Source organism: Carcharodon carcharias, chromosome 16 (assembly GCF_017639515.1).
Source record: "Carcharodon carcharias isolate sCarCar2 chromosome 16, sCarCar2.pri, whole genome shotgun sequence".
In the NCBI taxonomy this organism is placed as follows: Eukaryota; Metazoa; Chordata; class Chondrichthyes; order Lamniformes; family Lamnidae; genus Carcharodon; species Carcharodon carcharias.
Window position 1 is genome coordinate 1,142,241 of NC_054482.1, and position 19,554 is coordinate 1,161,794.

Genomic DNA, 19,554 nt, shown 5'->3' on the forward strand with positions numbered 1-19,554 from the left:
TACCTGGAGGCCAGGTGCCGACAGTGATATAGAAAAAATGGTGAAATACCGTCTCCAGTGTCAACAACAGCAGAAGTTGCCCATTTCAGCTCCACTGCATCTGTGGGAGTGGTCTGGTCAGCTCTGGGTTAGACTACATATAGACTATGTAGGTCCATTTCTAGGTCCCATGTTTCTCCTGATTATCGATGCACATTCAAAGTGGATGGGCGTGGTTAAAGTGAGATCACCTACTTTGTCTGCAACTATTGAAAATCTGCACCAGAGTTTCAGTGTTCATGGTTTACCTGAAGTTATTGTGTCAGACAATGGTGCTGCTTTCACTGGCACTGAATTCCAAAGATTTATGAACCCAAATGGAATTAAACACATCAGAACAGCATTGAATCACCCCCTCATCCATGGGTTAGCAGAAAGAGCAATACAAACCTTGAAAACAGGCAAGAAGAAACTATCTGAGGGAATCCTAGAATCATGAATTTCAAGATTTCTGTTCAGCTATCGCACAACTCCTCATGAGACCACTCGTTTAACACCTTCTGAATTGGTAATAATTAGCCAACTTTGTACGAGATTGTGTCTAGTATTCCCTAATTTAGAGGGGAAGGTGGAGAGAAACCAGAGTAGTCAAAAAGTGAATCGGGCTGAACCTTCGGCTTGGCGAGTGGGAGTGGGGCCGCTCGCTGAGGCGTAAAATGACACATGGTGATGTTGGGCGTGTGCTCCAACATCATGGCGCATCATTCAGACTTTCAGTTCAGTGGGCGCGCACCCGAGTCGGCTGCGAGCCTGCCAAACCATCAAAGGCCAATTAAAGTAATTAACAGAGCTGCTGTCCAACCTTAAGGTTGAATGATCTTAAATTTTGACAAAAATTTTTATTGAAATGAATGCGCATGTCCCAGCTCATGTGACAATTTCACATGAGGGGCCATGTCATAAAAATTTTCTCGCCACTTCATTAAACTTTTTGGACTTAAAACTAACCTCTGTGCCTCAGAGAGATTTCTGCACTCTTTCGTGTGCATGCGCCAAAGAGCGCACTGTCGACTCAGGCCACCCCACCCCACCCGCTCAGGGACCGCTCAGCACTTCCAGGTGCACGTCACGCTGGGTGGGCCTTAATTGGCCCACCCATGCAAAATGGCGGCACAGACCCAACTGGGGGTGCCGATCGGGTCTGTGCCCACCCATTCCTGCTCCCACACTACCCGTCCGACAGGCAGAAAATTCCGCCCATGATGTTCACAGTACAGGTTGCGAATTTACCGTGGGAGAGACAGTTTTTGTACGAAATTTTGCAACTGGACCGAGATGGGTCCCTGGTACAATCATCTCTGAAACAGGATCTTATCAGGTAAAAGTGGAAAACAGGATTAGGAAACACGTGGATCATTTCAGAAGTCGAGAAATCCTCCAACAACCAGTTACTCCACCTGAAATTAAAGTCGTACTTTTGATCCCTGAGGTAGTAGATTGACAAGGAATAGACATACCTGATGTCTCTGTTGAAGTAAATAATTCTGAACTGCCATTGTCCAAGGATGTCCCTGACGCTGCTGTTCCTGTTCGAGTCGAGCCAATGGAAGCACCCCCAGTGGTAGAGTTGCGTGGCTCAATCTGAATCTGAAAACGTCCTCTATGACTAAATTTATAATGGCATGAACTGTATATATTTGTATATGATATGGGTTAGATATTTTTGTAAATAAGAGGGTAAAACAAAATTAAAGGGGGAGGAATGTAGTAATTGCAAATTAAACCTTTTCTTACTGTTATGGGGATCATGTGACTGTACAGACGAATCAGCCCTAAGTCCAGGGAATCTTAGGGGCAGAGCTTTTTCAGCCTTGGTCTTGGGACAAGCATGTAGCATCACCAGGTCTCTGTAAATAAACTTTACTGTTTGTTACAAGGAAACCAGCCCTGCATTCCAAGTGTATTACAGTGGACTTGGTTTTTGGTAATACTGGGTTAATTGGGTAAAAAATGGCAGTACTGAGATGGTGATAGCAGGTGTTGCATTGTGGAGGAAGGTGTTTGATAAGTGTGGTATTGGGAGGGGCATTGTTGGGTGGCACTGACAACAGAATGTTTATGAAGTTTTACTCAGGGGTGAGCAACAGTGGGGTAATCGGGTGCTAAGAATGAGTTGGGGGTGAAGGTAGGAAGGAAGAGGGAAGTGTGAATGGAAAGTGCACCTGTTTAGGTTTAGCTGTGGCAGGGAGTGGACAACGGTGGTATGGACATTTGGTGCTGGCAGGGGAACAGGCAGTGAGCAGCATGCAGTCATGACAGTGGAAGAATTTCCTAAAATGGTTCCCCCAGCAGTGACTTGAGGAAAGCCGAATTACGTGAAATACGGCTAAGTATTAACTTGAAAATAGCACTGGCTTCCCGAGTCACAGGTAGGGAGAAGCTTTCAAATTGGTCCCTGCGTAGATTACTGCAGAAGTGCTTCATTATTTATTGAAAATGCAATGTCAGGAGGTCAATGTTGCCTTGGAATCTCAAAATGATGCTGTTAGGTGATCTCTGCTGGGCCATTTTAATTATGTGAGGTCTGGTTGGACATTAGAAATGCAATAATGAGCTCTGCGTCAAAAAAAGTAGAAAATAAAAGATTCTTTGGGGAAGGGGACTGGGGCTGGGGCAGAAGCTGCAAATAACTATTCTGATGTACGAAAATCAAACCCGAACACGCAAAGTACTTCAGATTCAAGTAAATTTAAGGCAATATTTGTTTTAGCAGAGAAAAGATGGAGTTTATGTTTTGTTCAATGAAGCAAACAATCACAACACATTGGCTCGTGATGAAAGCAAAATACTGCAGATGCTGGAAATCTAAAATAAAAACAGAAAATGGTGGCAAAACTCAGGCAGTCTGGCAGCATCTGTGGAGTGGGAAACAGAATTAACGTTTCCAGTCCAATATGACTTTTCTTCGGAATGGCTAGTGAATCTGTTATTGGTGCCAGAGTTTAGTTAGGCTGCAGCTAAACAACCACCTGACATGGGTAGGTGTGCATGTGTGTAAAACTAATGAACAGATGGGGAGACAGGCCCTGATCTGAAGCAGAGTGATGTGAGGCCCTGTCCAGGGGTCCCTTACACCAGCGTGAACTTCCCCCAGTAGCCAAAAGCTACATTTTCTAAACATCTGCAGGATCACTTGGGCAATTTAAAACTTAGGGAAGAATCGTCCAAGATTTGCACAACGTGTTACCCACCAGCCACAATGGCGGGTATTAGCGCTGTACATCATTAATTCTGCAGCCACAGGAAACACGTTGCCTTGCTAGTGGGCGGCCTCTGACTCTCCCATCACACTGTTACCTCACCATTTCCTCACACTGGGTACCACATCTAAACTGCAGCCGTACACACGGTTCTCAATGCTGCAGCTCAGGGCTGCTCCAGTGAAGACCTGGCCCTGAGAGCCAAGAAGATCTCAGTGACCCATCACCGAAATGCCTTTGGAGACCCCTCATGATGTCCTCTGACCCCACTCTGACCACAGGAGGTCCAGCAATCTCATCACTGTAGCTTGGGAGGTGGTGGAAGATGTGGTCAGTGCCAACGCTGCACAGAGAGGTCGGCCATCCAGTGCAGACAGAAGATGGATGATCTCATCCGTGCCACCAGGGTAAGGCACTCTAAACTCACACACTCACAAGCCCATCACACATTCACTGGCATCTCACTCACTGCCAGCTCAAGGGACATCACCACTCACTCTCTCACACACGCCCTCACATGTCCATCTGGCCTCATCTCCTCTGGAGACTGCCTCCTCAGCCCTCACCATTTTGAAGCTACTTGCACAAATCAACATGTGCTTCCAAATATACCCTGGGATACCCCCTCTTCCCCAGTACAGCCCTCATCCTGCAGCCTCTTCCCTTGCCTGAGGCCACTTCTTCCCCTTCTCCAAGCAAGGCCTGGTTCTGCAGCCGTTAAAAAGCTACCCTGTGCCACTTGGCTGTTCTGGTAGGTAGAGACACTGCCTATGGGGCGCGCCTAAAAGTGGTGTGCTGCTGTCTGTGAAGCCTGGCGCTGATGACTGGGAGTGCTGACTGATGCAAGGTAGGCAAACAAACCTCAAAATCCCGAGCAAAGTGCAGCTTGCCAGGTTCACGTCACTTATGTACAGTTGTGAAACACGTTGGTGTGTAATCACGTCGATGTTCTCGGATGACCCAGCATGAGGCAGGATTCCGGCCAGCAGGGCTTGTAATGAGATGCTAAAGTATCCAAATTAGGTTTCTGATGTGCAGTGGTGGGAATCACGGCCCACCACTGACAGATCGCAAACTGGTTTCACGATGGCATAAAACTAATTTTTGGTCTTCTCACCATATTGTCCACTCCTGCCTGTCGTGACACCCACCACAAATTGGATCGGACAACCTTGCCCTTAGTGTGGAACCTTTTTGAAGTTGGGAGAAAGCAGAAGCTCTCACCCACTTGCTCCGACAATTGAATATTAGCGTACTGTGCGTGGAGTTCTGTGTACACTGCATACTGCGTACTGCGTGTGGAGCTCTGTGTGTACTGCGTACTGCGTACTGCGTGTAGAGCTCTGTGCGTACTGCGTACTGCGCGTGGAGCTCTGTGTGTACTGTGTACTGCGTACTGCGTACTGCGTGTGGAGCTCTGAGTGTACTGCGTACTGCGTACTGCGCGTGGAGCTCTGTGTGTACTGTGTACTGCGTACTGTGTACTGCGTGTGGAGCTCTGTGCGTACTGCGTACTGCGTACTACGTACTGCGTGTGGAGCTCTGTGTGTACTGTGTACTGCGTACTGCGTACTGCGTACTGCGCGTGGAGCTCTGTGTGTACTGCGTACTGCGTACTGCGTACTGCGCGTGGAGCTCTGTGCGTACTGCGTGTGGAGCTCTGTGTGTACTGCGTACTGCGTACTACGTACTGCGCGTGGAGCTCTGTGTGTACTGCGTACTGCGTACTGCGTGTGGAGCTCTGTGCGTACTGCGTACTGCGTACTGCGCGTGGAGCTCTGTGTGTACTGCGTACTGCGTACTGCGCGTGGAGCTCTGTGCGTACTGCGTGTGGAGCTCTGTGTGTACTGCGTACTGCGTACTACGTACTGCGCGTGGAGCTCTGTGCGTACTGCGTGTGGAGCTCTGTGTGTACTGCGTACTGCGTACTACGTACTGCGCGTGGAGCTCTGTGTGTACTGCGTACTGCGTGTGGAGCTCTGTGTGTACTGCGTACTGCGTACTGCGCGTGGAGCTCTGTGCGTACTGCGTACTGCGTGTGGAGCTCTGTGTGTACTGCGTACTGCGTACTGCACGTGGAGATCTGTGTGTACTGCGTACTGCACACTGCGTGTAGAGCTCTGTGTGTACTGCGTACTGCGTGTGGAGCTCTGTGTGTACTGCGTACTGCGTACTGCGCGTGGAGCTCTGTGCGTACTGCGTACTGCGTGTGGAGCTCTGTGTGTACTGCGTACTGCGTACTACGTACTGTGTGTGGAGCTCTGTGTGTACTGCGTACTGCGTACTGCGTGTGGAGCTCTGTGTGTACTGCGTACTGCGTACTACGTACTGCGTGTGGAGCTCTGTGTGTACTGCGTACTGCGTACTGCGTACTGCGTACTGCGTGTAGAGCTCTGTGCGTACTGCGTACTGCGTACTGCGCGTGGAGCTCTGTGTGTACTGTGTACTGCGTACTGCGTACTGCGTGTGGAGCTCTGTGTGTACTGCGTACTGCGTACTGCGTACTGCGTGTAGAGCTCTGTGCGTACTGCGTACTGCGTACTGCGCGTGGAGCTCTGTGTGTACTGTGTACTGCGTACTGCGTACTGCGTGTGGAGCTCTGTGTGTACTGCGTACTGCGTACTGCGTACTGCGTACTGCGTGTAGAGCTCTGTGCGTACTGCGTACTGCGTACTGCGTACTGCGTGTAGAGCTCTGTGCGTACTGCGTACTGCGTACAGCGCGTGGAGCTCTGTGTGTACTGTGTACTGCGTACTGCGTACTGCGTGCGGAGCTCTGTGTGTACTGCGTACTGCGTACTGCGTACTGCGTACTGCGTGTAGAGCTCTGTGCGTACTGCGTACTGCGTACTGCGTACTGCGTGTAGAGCTCTGTGCGTACTGCGTACTGCGTACTGCGCGTAGAGCTCTGTGTGTACTGCGTACTGCGTACTGCGTACTGCGTGTGGAGCTCTGTGTGTACTGCGTACTGCGTACTGCGTACTGCGTACTGCGTGTGGAGCTCTGTGTGTACTGCGTACTGCGTACTGCACGTGGAGCTCTGTGTGTACTGCGTACTGCGTACTGCGTACTGCGCGTGGAGCTCTGTGTGTACTGCGTACTGCGTACTGCGTACTGCGCGTGGAGCTCTGTGTGTACTGCGTACTGCGTACTGCGTACTGCGTACTGCGTACTGCGTACTGCGTACTGCGTGTGGAGCTCTGTGTGTACTGCGTACTGCGTACTGCGTACTGCGCGTGGAGCTCTGTGTGTACTGCGTACTGCGTACTGCGTACTGCGTGTGGAGCTCTGTGTGTACTGCGTACTGCGTACTGCGTACTGCGTGTGGAGCTCTGTGTGTACTGCGTACTGCGTACTGCGTGTGGAGCTCTGTGCGTACTGCGTACTGCGTGTGGAGCTCTGTGTGTATGAGCATTCAGTGCTTTTTGAAGCTGACCTCAATATCATCCACAACACTGCACAGCCAGCAATATAGCCTACTCTGCGAGTCATGATCCTGCAAAGTTTTAGAAAAACTGTATTAAAGATTACGTTTTTGAAAAAAAAAAACACCTTGTTCTAAAGTTTAAAGATTTCAAAATGACTCCAAGCTACAGAATTGTGGGCCTCCTGTTCCAAGAGAACAAAAGATAACCTTTAATTTAATTCTGGTTCGCTGTGGTCTTGTCCAGGTGATAACAAAGATTTGTTGATGATTCATTGTGAGGATGTAAATTGTGCCTCGTCCAGGACCAAAGCTGAGAGCCACAGGTGGGAGACGGGCTGGTTGGATGTCTGTGTCGATGCCTTATCTGGGAGATGACTTGGCATTGTGGTATAGCAGCCATCTTACCAGCTGCAAAGGGCAGGACACTGACAGACCCATAGAGAACCATCCAAAAGAAGCTTCAACCCAGAGAGAGACAAAGGAAGGCATCATAAACAGCCCCGGCTTCTGCTGTAAGCAACTAGGTGCTTTGAAAGTGCCACGCCGGCAGAACCAGAAGAAAGAAACCTTCTTTCCTCTCTGTAAACCCTGATTCCACCTATATATTAAGCTCATCTGTTAAAATATCCTCTGGCAATTCAACAGTGGAAGCCATCACAGGTGCAGAGACAACTCTACAGCTTCAAAACCTTCACTTCAGACAACGCAACATCTCAACTTCAAAAATATAAGGCCTGCGTCAAGCATGAACTAAACTTGATTCAACTTTTATAAGTTAATCTTCATTTATAACAAATTTTTTTATGTATATGTGTTAGTAACTTCCAAAGCAATAGAGTGAAATAAACTAACCCTTTCTTTTTTAAGTAAAAGACGTTGCTGCTGGGCTATTTTAAATTGAACTTCTCACTCTACAGATAAGAAAACACACACACACACACACACAGAAAACACACACACAGACACACACAGAAAACACACACACAGACACAGACATACACACACACACACAGAAAACACACACACACACACACACACACACAGACACACACAGAAAACACACACACACACAGACACACACACAGACACACACAGAAAACACACACACACACATGGAAAAGCACACACACACACACACACAGAAACACACACACACAGACACACACAGAAACACACACACACACACACACACACACGGAAAGGCACACACACACACACACAGACACATACACACACACACACAGACACACACAGAAAACACACACATGCACACAGAAAGGCACACACAAAGGGACACACACAGACACACACAGAAACACACACACACACAGACACACACACACAGAAACACACACACAGACACATACACACACAGAAACACACACACACACACAGACACAAACACACACAGACTCATACACACCACACACAGAAACACACACACACACACACACACACAGATACAGACACACACACACAGACACACACATGCACGCACAAACACAGACACAGACACACACACACAGACACACACACACGCACGCACAAACACAGACAGACACACACACACCACACACAAAAACACACATACACACAGACACACACACAGACACACACAGAAACACACACACACACGCACACACACATGCACGCACACAGACACACACACGCACGCACACACACAGACACAGACACACACACCACACACAGCAACACACACACAGACACACACGCACACACAGACACAGACACACACACACACACACACGCACGCACACAAACACAGACACACACACGCATGCACACACAAACACACACACGCACACACAGACACACACACACAGACACACACGCATGCACACACAGACACAGACACACACACCACACACAGAAACACACACACAGATACACAGACACAGACACACACACGCATGCACAAACAGACACACACACACGCACACACAGACACACACACACACAGAAACACACACACAGACACATATACACACACAGACACAGACACACATGCATGCACACACAGACACAGACACACACGCACACACTCCAAAACACACACAGAAACACACACATACACACACACAGACACACACACACACACGCACGCACACACAGACACAGACACATGCATGCACACACAGACACAGACACACACACACACACACACACACACACATGCACATTCAGAAACACACAGAGAAATACACACACACACAGACACACACACACGCACGCACACACAGAAACAGACACACATACATATGCACACACAGATACACACACACACAGACACACACACGCACGCACGCACACATACACAGACACACACAGGCACAGACACACACAGACACACGCACGCATGCACACACAGACACAGACACACATACACACGCACACGCGCACGCATACACAGACATAGACATACACAGACACAGACACACACACACACAGACACAGACACACACACATACTAACACCATGTTCATGAGCAACTTTGGCCTAACACCTATTAAAGCATCTGTGACACATACCAATTACTTTGGTCTAGGTAGCTGCAATATAACTGCAATCTATGATTAATGTTTAAGTCTTGTAGGTTCCAACTGTATTTATTTTGGCTTACAGCCACATTGACTGTCAACAGCAGTAAAAAGAGTATATGAAACATGTCTATCAATTGAGCCGTGATTTCTTTTTGTAGCCCAATGATGCGTTTTTACCTTTAATCTCTGCCACTGCTCTGGCTTTTGTCGTGCCTTATTATCTTTTGTTTCCATCTGCCTCTAATCTTTTATATTGCTGAAAGGAGGGACATGTTGCTGAAGCTTTTCATCTTGAATGAATCAGGACAAATGCAAGAATGCTAACTTTCATAAAAATGCAGCAATTTGCATGACAGGAGAAAAGTGGGGGGGTCTGACTGGTGGTAAGTCAACTCTAATTGGCTAAGGTGTTGCCATGCAGCAAGCTAATTGAGCAACTTTGTGTATGAATTTCAATGCCACTGAGATGCCAGGTACATACGCTATACTCTTTTTTAAAAAAACTGGTTTCTCATTTAGCTCCATCAGGACCACAGGTCACATGCCCTTCAATGTCTAGAAAGGAGAACAATTGACATGTACCCATGCTTTTTCTGACTGGATAACTCAATGTCTCTCTCATGTCCGAATCTAGGGTCTACTTCCTACTTCATCCCAGCAAAGGGTGACATAAACTCCTGGTGTACAAGTTGTGCTGGTGAACTGGCTAATCAACTCAAACAACACGTTCCTTTGGTTGTTCATAATAGACAGAATACAGACTGTACTCAACCAGCTCCCAACCGCAACACCTAAAACAAATCAGAGAGTTGGATATGATTCAGTAATTGGGCAGCACTTGCTGAACAATCCTGAGTATGGTCATAGCTACCCTAACAACCAATTTGTGATAATCAGTTGAGCTCCTAATGTGCCTCATTTATGCTTGCTAGAAATAACAAACACTTGTAAGTATGGAACCTGTTCTCTGCAAACAAAAGCAATGTTCAAGCCTTGTGCAATTTTTGAATTACTAAGAAGCTTACAGTACCTGTGCTTCCGCCGTGGCAATGCCTCACCAATCAGAGTTGACTTGCCAACCAATCAGCTGCCCTGTCCCCCCTTCTCAGTTGTATAAATTTTTGTGATCATTTGAAACTTGGCATTCTTGCATTTGTCCTGATGAGTACAAGACAAATAGATTTGGCACATGTCTCTCTTTTCAGCAATAGTCAAGTTTTAACCTAGGCTCTTTTATTCTTACAATTGTATCCCTGGTTCTTTTCTTGTAAGAAAACCCCTTTCATCTCTGTCTCCCAGTGCCTCTCTGAAATGTCCTTTGCTGTTCTCTTCCCCTTGTCTCCTTTGCTTCTCACTTCCTGTTGTTGCTTTTCCATCCTTTTATCTGCAGTTCCTCTTGAGTTGCTCCTCCACGCTTAATCGGCCTATTATTTTAAATTACTACAATTACATGAGCTTCATGTTTTACAAGCTGAGCTAGATTACAACTTGTCTGAATCATAAAGCTGATTCTGGTCTTGAAATGATACCTGCCAATATTTCAAGGATGCTTCAGTACCTCAAGTTGTCACACTAAAGCATCTATTTATGCAAGATCCTAATTGTAGTTTTATTTACTGATGTGAGAAACATTATTAAATCCTCCAGAACAACCAGCCACTTTAATATGTTATAAACAATTTAGCTCTCATTAAAAAGGTTACTTAATATTTAACAAAGTTTTAAAAAATTTGATGTATCAAATCAAAACGTATCTTTGACAATATGCTTATTGATAGATCAGGTATCTCACACGTACACATCATACTTTTTGTGAATAAATAGCTTTAGTGAATATAATATTCTGCATTAACACAGCTTTCCGTGACTCAATTGTTATGTTACATATTCATTTGGAACAAATCCAGCAAAGTCAATTGAGAGAAAAAGTTTTGCTTTAAGGTTTTGGTCTTAAATGTGTTCACAATGGTCAAAGGCTCATTCATGCATTGTGATAACCTCAGCAGCTGTCGGAACACAAAAATGCTTGCTTTCTAGACTGTCAGGTTTAAAAGAATGTTATATGCTCTGTTACCAGACCATAAAGGACAGGCAGTACTTCCATTACTCTGCCAAGAATCAATCAATACCCAAAAACTCACAAGAAATACCTCGCTTTACGTCAGTAGCCCATCAGGGAGCAGGCAACCCAAACCTGTTCACCAACACAGCTTGTACACCAGGGGTTCATTCGCCTTTTGGTGGGATGAAGTGGGTGCAGGCGCCTAGACTCAGTCATGAGCAAGATTTTGAGTTGCTGGCTCCATCCGATTGAAAAAAGCCTGGGTATATGACAGTTGTTGTGCTTTTCCAACACTGAAGGCTGTGTGACCAATGGTCCTGAGGAAGCTAAAAAGGAAATAAGATTTTTTAATGTTGTACTGTACTGTTCAGAGAGGTAATTTACTTTACAAAAACAGAAAAACTCAGCAGATCTAACAGCATCTGTGGAGAGAGAAACACAGTTAATGTTTTGAGTTCGTATGACCCTTCTTCAGAGCTGAAGAGAAGTGAAAATGTGATGAAATTTATACTGTATGAGGGGGTGGGGCAGGTGGAGCTGGATAGAATGCTAGTGATAGTTGAGGACAGGGGAAGGAGATTGAAGTTGTTCAACCCGCCCCACACCCCCCTTAAACAGTATAAATGTAAACACGTTACTATCAGCCTTCACACTCAAAAGATCATCCTCTGCCACTTCCGCCAACTCCAGCATGATGCCACCACCAAACACATCTTCTCCTCACAACCCCACCCCCGTCAGCATTCCATAGGGTCCATTCCCATCGGGACACCTTAGTCCACTCCTCCATCACCCCCAACACCTCATCCCCTTCCCATGGCACCTTCCCATCCAATCACAGAAGGCCCAACACTTCTCTTGCACCTCCTTCAATTTAGTCTATTGTACTCGCTGCTCCCAATGCGGTCTCCTCTACATCAGAGAGACCAAACACAGACTGTGCACCCGCTTTGTGGAACACCTCTGGTCTGTCTGCAGCCATGACCCAGACCTTCTGGCCGCTTGCCATTTCAACACACCATCCTGCTCTCATGCCCATATGTCTGTCCTTGGCCTGCTGCAACGTTCCAGTGAAGCCCAACGCAAACTGGAGGAACAGCACCTCATCTTCCGACTAGTCACTTTACAGCCTTCCGGACTGAATATTGTGTTCAACAACTTCAGACCATGAACTCTCTCCTCCATCCCCACACCCTTTTTAAAAATCCCCTTTTCTCTACAATCATTTTTATCTTTTATCCACTTATTTTTATTTTTATTCATTTATCTGTGGTTTTATCCCCCTTTTTATCACCCCTTCTATCCTATTTTCTATCCTTTTTTTCCCCATCACTGCCCCCTCCCTTCAGCCCATCCCCTACAGGGCTATCTGTTACTTGTTCCATGTTGTTCTTTCACACAATGCTACCTTTGTTCTGCTATTATCACATTCTGCTTTCTTACCTTTATGCCACTGTCAGCACCTTTTTTTTAGCACTAACCACTACCATTAACGCTCCCTTTCTTCTTTAGTTCATGACATCTTTGTCAATCCCTCCTTTGTCCCTGCCTATCGCTGACCTTCTATCCAGCTCCACAAGTCTTCAGTACTATTGCCGGAATATTGTCAGGGCCCATAGCCTTCGTAGTATCCAATGCCTTCAGCCGTTTCTTGATATTATGTGGAGTGAATTGAATTGGCTGGAGACTGGCATCTGTGATGATGGGGACCTCTGGAGGAGGCTGAGATGGATCATCCACTCTGCACTTCTGGTTGAAGATTGTAGCAAATGCTTCAACCTTGTCTTTTGCACTGATGTGCCGGGCTCCTCCATCATTAAGAATGGGGATATGTGTGGAGCCTCCTCCTCCAGTGAGTTGTTTTATTGTCCACCACCATTCACAATTGGATGTGGCAGGACTGCAGAACTTAAATCTGATCCATTGGTTGTGGGATCACTTTGCTCTGTCTATCACTAGCTGCTTATGCTGTTTGGCATGCAAGTAGTCCTGTGTTATAGCTTCACCAGGTTGACGCCTTATTTTTAAGTATGCCTGGTGCTGCTCCTGGCATGTCCTCCTGCACTCTTCATTGAACCCGGGTTGATCCCCTGGCTTGATGGTAATGGTAGAGTGGGGGATATGCTGGGCCATGAGGTTACAGATTGTGTTCGAGTACAATTCTGCTGCTGCTGATGGCCCACAGTGCCTCATGGATGCCCAGTCTTGAGTTGCCAGATCTGTTTGAAATTTATCCCATTTAGCACAGTGGTAGTGCCACACAACACAATGGAGGGTATCCTCAATGTGAAGTTGGTACTTGTCTCCACAAGGACTGTGCGGTGATCACTCTTACCAATACTGTCATGGACAGATGCATCTGCGGCAGGCAGGTTGGTGAGGGTGAGGTCAAGTATATTTTTCCCTCTTTTTGGTTCCCTCACCACCTGCTACAGACTCAGTCTAACAATTATGTCCTTTAGGACTAGGCTAGCTTGGCCAGTAGTGCTATCGAGCCACATTGAAATCCCCCACCCAGAGTACATTCTGTGCCCTTGCCACCTTCAGTGCTTCCTCCAAGTGGTGTTCAACATGGAGAAGCCTTGATTCATCAGCTGAGAGAGAGCAGTACATGGTAATCAGCAGGAGGTTCCCTTGCCCATGTTTGACCTGATACCATGAGACTTCATGGGTTCCAGAGTCAATGTTGAGGACTCCCAAGACAACTCCCTCCCAACTGTATATCACTGTGCAGCCACCTCTGCTGGGTCTGTCCTGTTGGTGGGACAGGACATATCCAGGGATGTTGATGGTGGTGTCTGGGACATTATCTGTAAGATATAATTCCGTGAGGATGACTATGTCAGGCTGTTGCTTGACTAGCCTGCGAGACAGCTCTCCCAATTTTGGCACTAGCCCCCAGAAGGAGGACTTTGCATGGTTGACAGGACTGTGATTATCATTGTCATTTCCGGTGCCTAGGTCGATGCTGGGTGGTCTGTCCGGTTTCATTCTCTTTTTGAGACTTTGTAGCAGTTTGTTATAACTAAGTGGCTTGCTAGGCCATTTCAGAGGGCATATAAGAGTCAACCACATTTCTGTGGGTCTGGAGTCACATACATACCAAACCAGGTAAGGACAGCAGATTTCCTTTCCTAAAGGGCATTAGTGAACCAGATGGGCTTTTACAACAAATGACAATGGTTTCATGGTCATCATTAGACTTTTAATGCCTGATTATTATTGAATTCAAATTTCACCATCTGCCATGGCAAGATTCCAACCCAGGTCCCCAAGGCATTACCCTAAGTCTCTGGGTTACTAGTCCAGCAACAATACCACTACGCTATTGCTTCCCTTGACTGAGGAATATAGAACAATCGCACACAGTTTCAGGATAAGGGGCTGATCATTTAGGACTGAGATGAGGAGACAGTACTTCAATCAAAGATTTGTGAATCTTTGGAATTCTCTACCCCGTAGGGTTGTGGATGCTCCATCATTTAAGGCTGGGAGAGACAGATTTTTGGTGTCTCAGGGAATAAGGAATTTGGGGAGTTGAAGCCCAAGATCAGCCATGAACGGTAGAGCAGGCTCGATGGGCCATATAGTCACCTCTAGCTCCGATTTCTTATGTTCTTATGTTCTCTAACTTCCTGTTATGTTCTGAGCTATGGTGATATGCCTGATTGTTTCATGCTATTTAATTTGTGTTATGCCCACCTTTAACTTGCTAAATGCTTGACCCCTCAGCACTGTGCTATAATTTGGTTGGTGGGTAATGTATTAGGTGTTACAGATTGATTATTAATATCACCAGGAATTCAACTCCAAAAGGATTCATTAAAATACTTTCAGAGCATAGCTAATATTTCATTATGTTGTAAATCAAGGTGCAAAGTCCGATAGCCCTCGAAAGTGGGTGCGGGGATTGTGATGCCCAGTGTTGACAATGGGAGAGCAAAAAGACAGTGAGAGTGAAGAAACATGGTCTCTCGATCTCACACTCGCAGCCACCAGCTAAGATACTGATGCTGAACGTACTGTGGAGACTGGCTTAGAGACAGAATCTGCACGTGATGAGACACTGGGCACCATTGTCCTGCATTTGGGCAGGAGAAAAGGGTAATGCACCAGAGGACAAAGTTGCGCACCGAGTTCTGCTGCAGAGGCTCAGATGAGGTCTTTGATGGGGCAGCATGCAGAAGAAGGCTGAAGAGTGTGCACAGTGAAATACCTGGTGCATTGGCAAGCCTGCCAGAATGCCTCTGCAATGTTAAGCAGCATGGAGGTATTTGGCACCAACTTTGAAAAAGATTTTGTGCTGAGCTTGAGCCCACTCCTTCCAGCATGGAAGTCGACATGGTGACCAACTCTAATGGCAAACTTGTGGACCCAACCATGATTCAGTGTTTATTGGCCAAAGTCTCAGCTTCTATTGCAACACAAGCAGAAGTTACCCAATGCCTGAGTACAGCAATGGAAGCTTACTTCTGCAAGGTCAGACTCCTGCCCTCATAGCTGTGGATACGAATATTCAAAGGGGCTTGCAGGATATCTCAATAGTCCCGTGATGTGCCCTCCAACAGGTAAGTAAATTACTAAGGCAATGCCCTGCGGGAGTTGCAGTGTCTTGATGGGATGTGAATCTGTCATCCTTTCTCATCTACTCCATCAGTGTCCTTGCTGTTGCCTTGTCTGCTAGCCAGCCCAGACTGCTGCAACCCAGGCTATGATTGTATCCTTTGTTGCTGGGCCTTCTAGTCCCACAACAACTCAAGGTCATCCCCAAGGCCATCTTCAATCTCCTCCAATGGAAGTCAGCAGCTTTCCACCAGCCATGCTTGAAGCCACTGGAGTAGCACCTGTGTAGGAGCACTAAGGCAGGCAAAGTACAAAAGGCTAGGCATTAGGCTGATACACGAGGGTGATTAGTTGACACTTGTATGCAATATGACATGATTTCATTTGTAAGTTTGGTTTGGAATGTTTATTTTACATTGGCTTTTATTTTTGCATTGTGGCCAAGCAGATGCTGGCATAGTCAGCGACAGGGCAGATAAGGTGTGGAAAGGGGAAGTGGTGTCCTGGTTACTGGTATCACATTCAAATGAATTGTTTATACACAGTCCAACCAGCAAGGAACTGTCTAAGTTACCTCTTCCTCCTGCTCTATCTCCTGCTGCTCAGCTGCTTGCCACATAAATGGTCCTCATGATGGTCAGTTTGAACGACACCCAACAGGCAGCCTCAAATCTTGACACTCGCTCTGCCAAGTATTGCCTGGCTCCTCCACAGCAGTCAAGGCAGTGGAAGGGTTGTTTTAACATGTCTGCTCTATCACATTTTGTGTGGCAGCGTGACTTTCACTGTATGTATGCTGCCACTTGGGCATGGGTTGTGCACCAGAGTCATCATCCATGTGGTCGGTAACCATTTTGTCGCCCAGTAACTACCCTTTGGTTTGCCATGGTGGCTCAAATGCACTAAGTCAATATCGCAGAATAAAGGCACTATGATCATTGCAAGGAGACCGGGATTGATCTGTATGATACACTGCATATGGTTACATGCCAGTTGGCTGTTGAGGGAGTGGAATCCCTTTTGGTTGTGGTACATCTCAAAGTTCACTTGTGGCAGCCATTAATGCGACACTCTTTCAGTCAATGGCACCCTACATCATGAGGGATCATGCAATCCTCACAAAAGCATGTGCTCACTCAGTCTGCTTCACTCTGGGAAGAGAAAATAAAAAGTAGTAATTTCTCTTTGAAGAGAGAGATTCAGTGACCTTCCTTGCACAACAGTGGATAGTGAACTGTGAGATGATGCAAATGTCCTTAACCTCTACCTGGAAGGAGACAATGTATAAAAGTTAATGGCATGATCCTTTTAAAAGCTACTGGCAATATGGCCCTTGTCCTGCTCTAGTGTTGTATTTATGGCTGCAGCAGGTGGCAGATTTCAGTGAGGATGTCTTTACTGAAGCACAAACATCTCACACATTGTTCTTCGCTGAGAGTCAGTTCAGGGAATTACTGAACACCCTGGGTGCAAATGTCTTCCTGTTGATAGTCTTTCTCACACCTTTCTCTCCTCACAACATGTCCTGCTTTGTGTCACCCTCTGCTCAGTCATGCTGCATTGGCCACCCCACTCCTTGTAGACATCAGCAACTTTACAGAACTTTAGAAACCACCAAGCAATTGTACCAACGGTCAGTAGAAATCAGTCAGCTACCAACCTGAAAGTAGTTGATGATTTATTTAGTGCTGGTGGGGTCCTACTAGCTACTGAACATGAGTTTGACAATGCAATCTTCCCAGTCTGTATACTTCCAGTGGACCGTCCCTGTGCGTATGCTGACATAATCATTAAAATGGCACTGGGTGTGGCTTGCATCAAAATTGTTTGTTTATGCCATAGATGCCATCTTGGAACCAAAACAGCCAACATTATAGCCCCTGAGTCAGGAGGTTGTACAGGCAAGTCTCAATCCAGGATTTGAGCACAGAAATCAAGGCTGACACTCCGCTGCAGTACTGAGGGAATGCTGCACGGCCAGAGGGTGAGATGTTAAACTGAGGCCTGCTCTGTCTGCTAATGGCACTATTTCAAAGAAGAACAGGTGAGTTATCTCTGGTGTCCTGGACAATACTTATCCCTCAATCAACATTTCAGGAAACAGATTATCTGGTCATTATTATGACAATGCTATGTGTGGAAGCTTGCTGTGCATTTATTGGGTGACGTATTTCTTGCATTACAAAGGTGACTGCACTTCAAAAGTATTTAATTGGCTGCAAAGTGCTTTGAGATTTATGAAAGGCACTGTAGAAATTTAAGTCTTTCTTTTCTTTTTAACTGAACTCTGTTCTTCTGCCTGCAGTTGCTGCCTGAGTATTTCCAGCATTTTTTTTATTTGTTTATGGAATGTGGACATTCCTGGCAAAGCCAGCATTTATTGCCCATCCCTAATTGCCCTTGAGAAGGTGGTGATGAGCTGACTTCTTGAACCGCTGCAGTCCCTGTGGTGTAGGTACACCCACAGTGCTGTTAGGGAGGGAGTTCCAGGATTTTGACCCAGTGACATTGAAGAATGGCAATATAGTTCCAAGCAGGTTGGTGTGTGACTTGGAGGGGATCTTTCAGGTGGTGGTGGTGTTCCTATGTGTCTGCTGCCCTTATCCTTCTAGGTGGTAGAGGTTGCGGGTTTGGAAGGTGCTGCCAAAGGACCCTTGATGAGTTGATGCAGTGGATCAAGTACTTTGCAGATCATACACTTTGCTGCCACTGTGTGCTGGTGGTGGAGAGTGTGAATGTTTAAGGTGGTGGTGCCAATCAAGCGGGCTGCTTTGCCCTGGACAGTATCAAGCTTCTCGAGTGTTATTAGAGCTGCACTCATCCAGGCAAATGGAGAGTATTCCATCACACTCCTGACTTGTTTCTTGGAGATGGTGGACAGATTTTGGGAAGTTAGGAAGTGAGTTACTCTCCTCAGAAATCCCAGCCTCTGAGCTGCTCTTGTAGCTTTGTTATTTATGTAGCTGGTTCAGTTTAGTTACTGGTCATTAGTATGCCCCAGGATGTTGATAGTTGGGGATTCAGTGATAGTAATGCCATTGAATGTCAAAGGGAGATGGTTAGAATATTTCTTGTTGGAGATGGTCAATGGCTTGAATTTGTGTGGCACAAATATTACTTCCCATATGCTGTTCAGGTTGTGCTGCATATGAACACTGGCTTTGCCAGTATTTAAGAAATTAGAAATGGTACTGAAGACTGTGCAATCATCAGAGAACATCTCCACTTCTGACCTATTGTTGGAGGAAAGATTGCAGCTGAAGATGGTTGGGCCTAGGACACTGCCCTGAGGAGCTCCTAGGACTGAGATGATTGACCTCCAACAGCCACAATCATCTTTTTTTGCGCCAGGTATGACTCCATTCAGTGGAGAGTTTTTGCCCTGATTCCCATTGACTTCAATCCTGTCACACTGGGTCAAATGCTGCCTCAATGTCGAGGGCAGTCTCACCTCACCACTGAAATTGAGATCTTCTGTCCTTATTTGGACCAAGGTTGTAATGAGGCCTGGAGCTGAGTGGTTTTCAGTTTTGATTTATGTCTACACTACTACCTCTTGGTTAATTGACTTTTGTTTCCTCTTTTCCTATTTTCTTCATAATTAATAATATCCACTTACAGCCAATCCACCTGAAAATGCCATTCTTCATGTAATGGATTGTGACCCTGTTCCCTCAATGACACTCCCTCCTGGTATGTACAG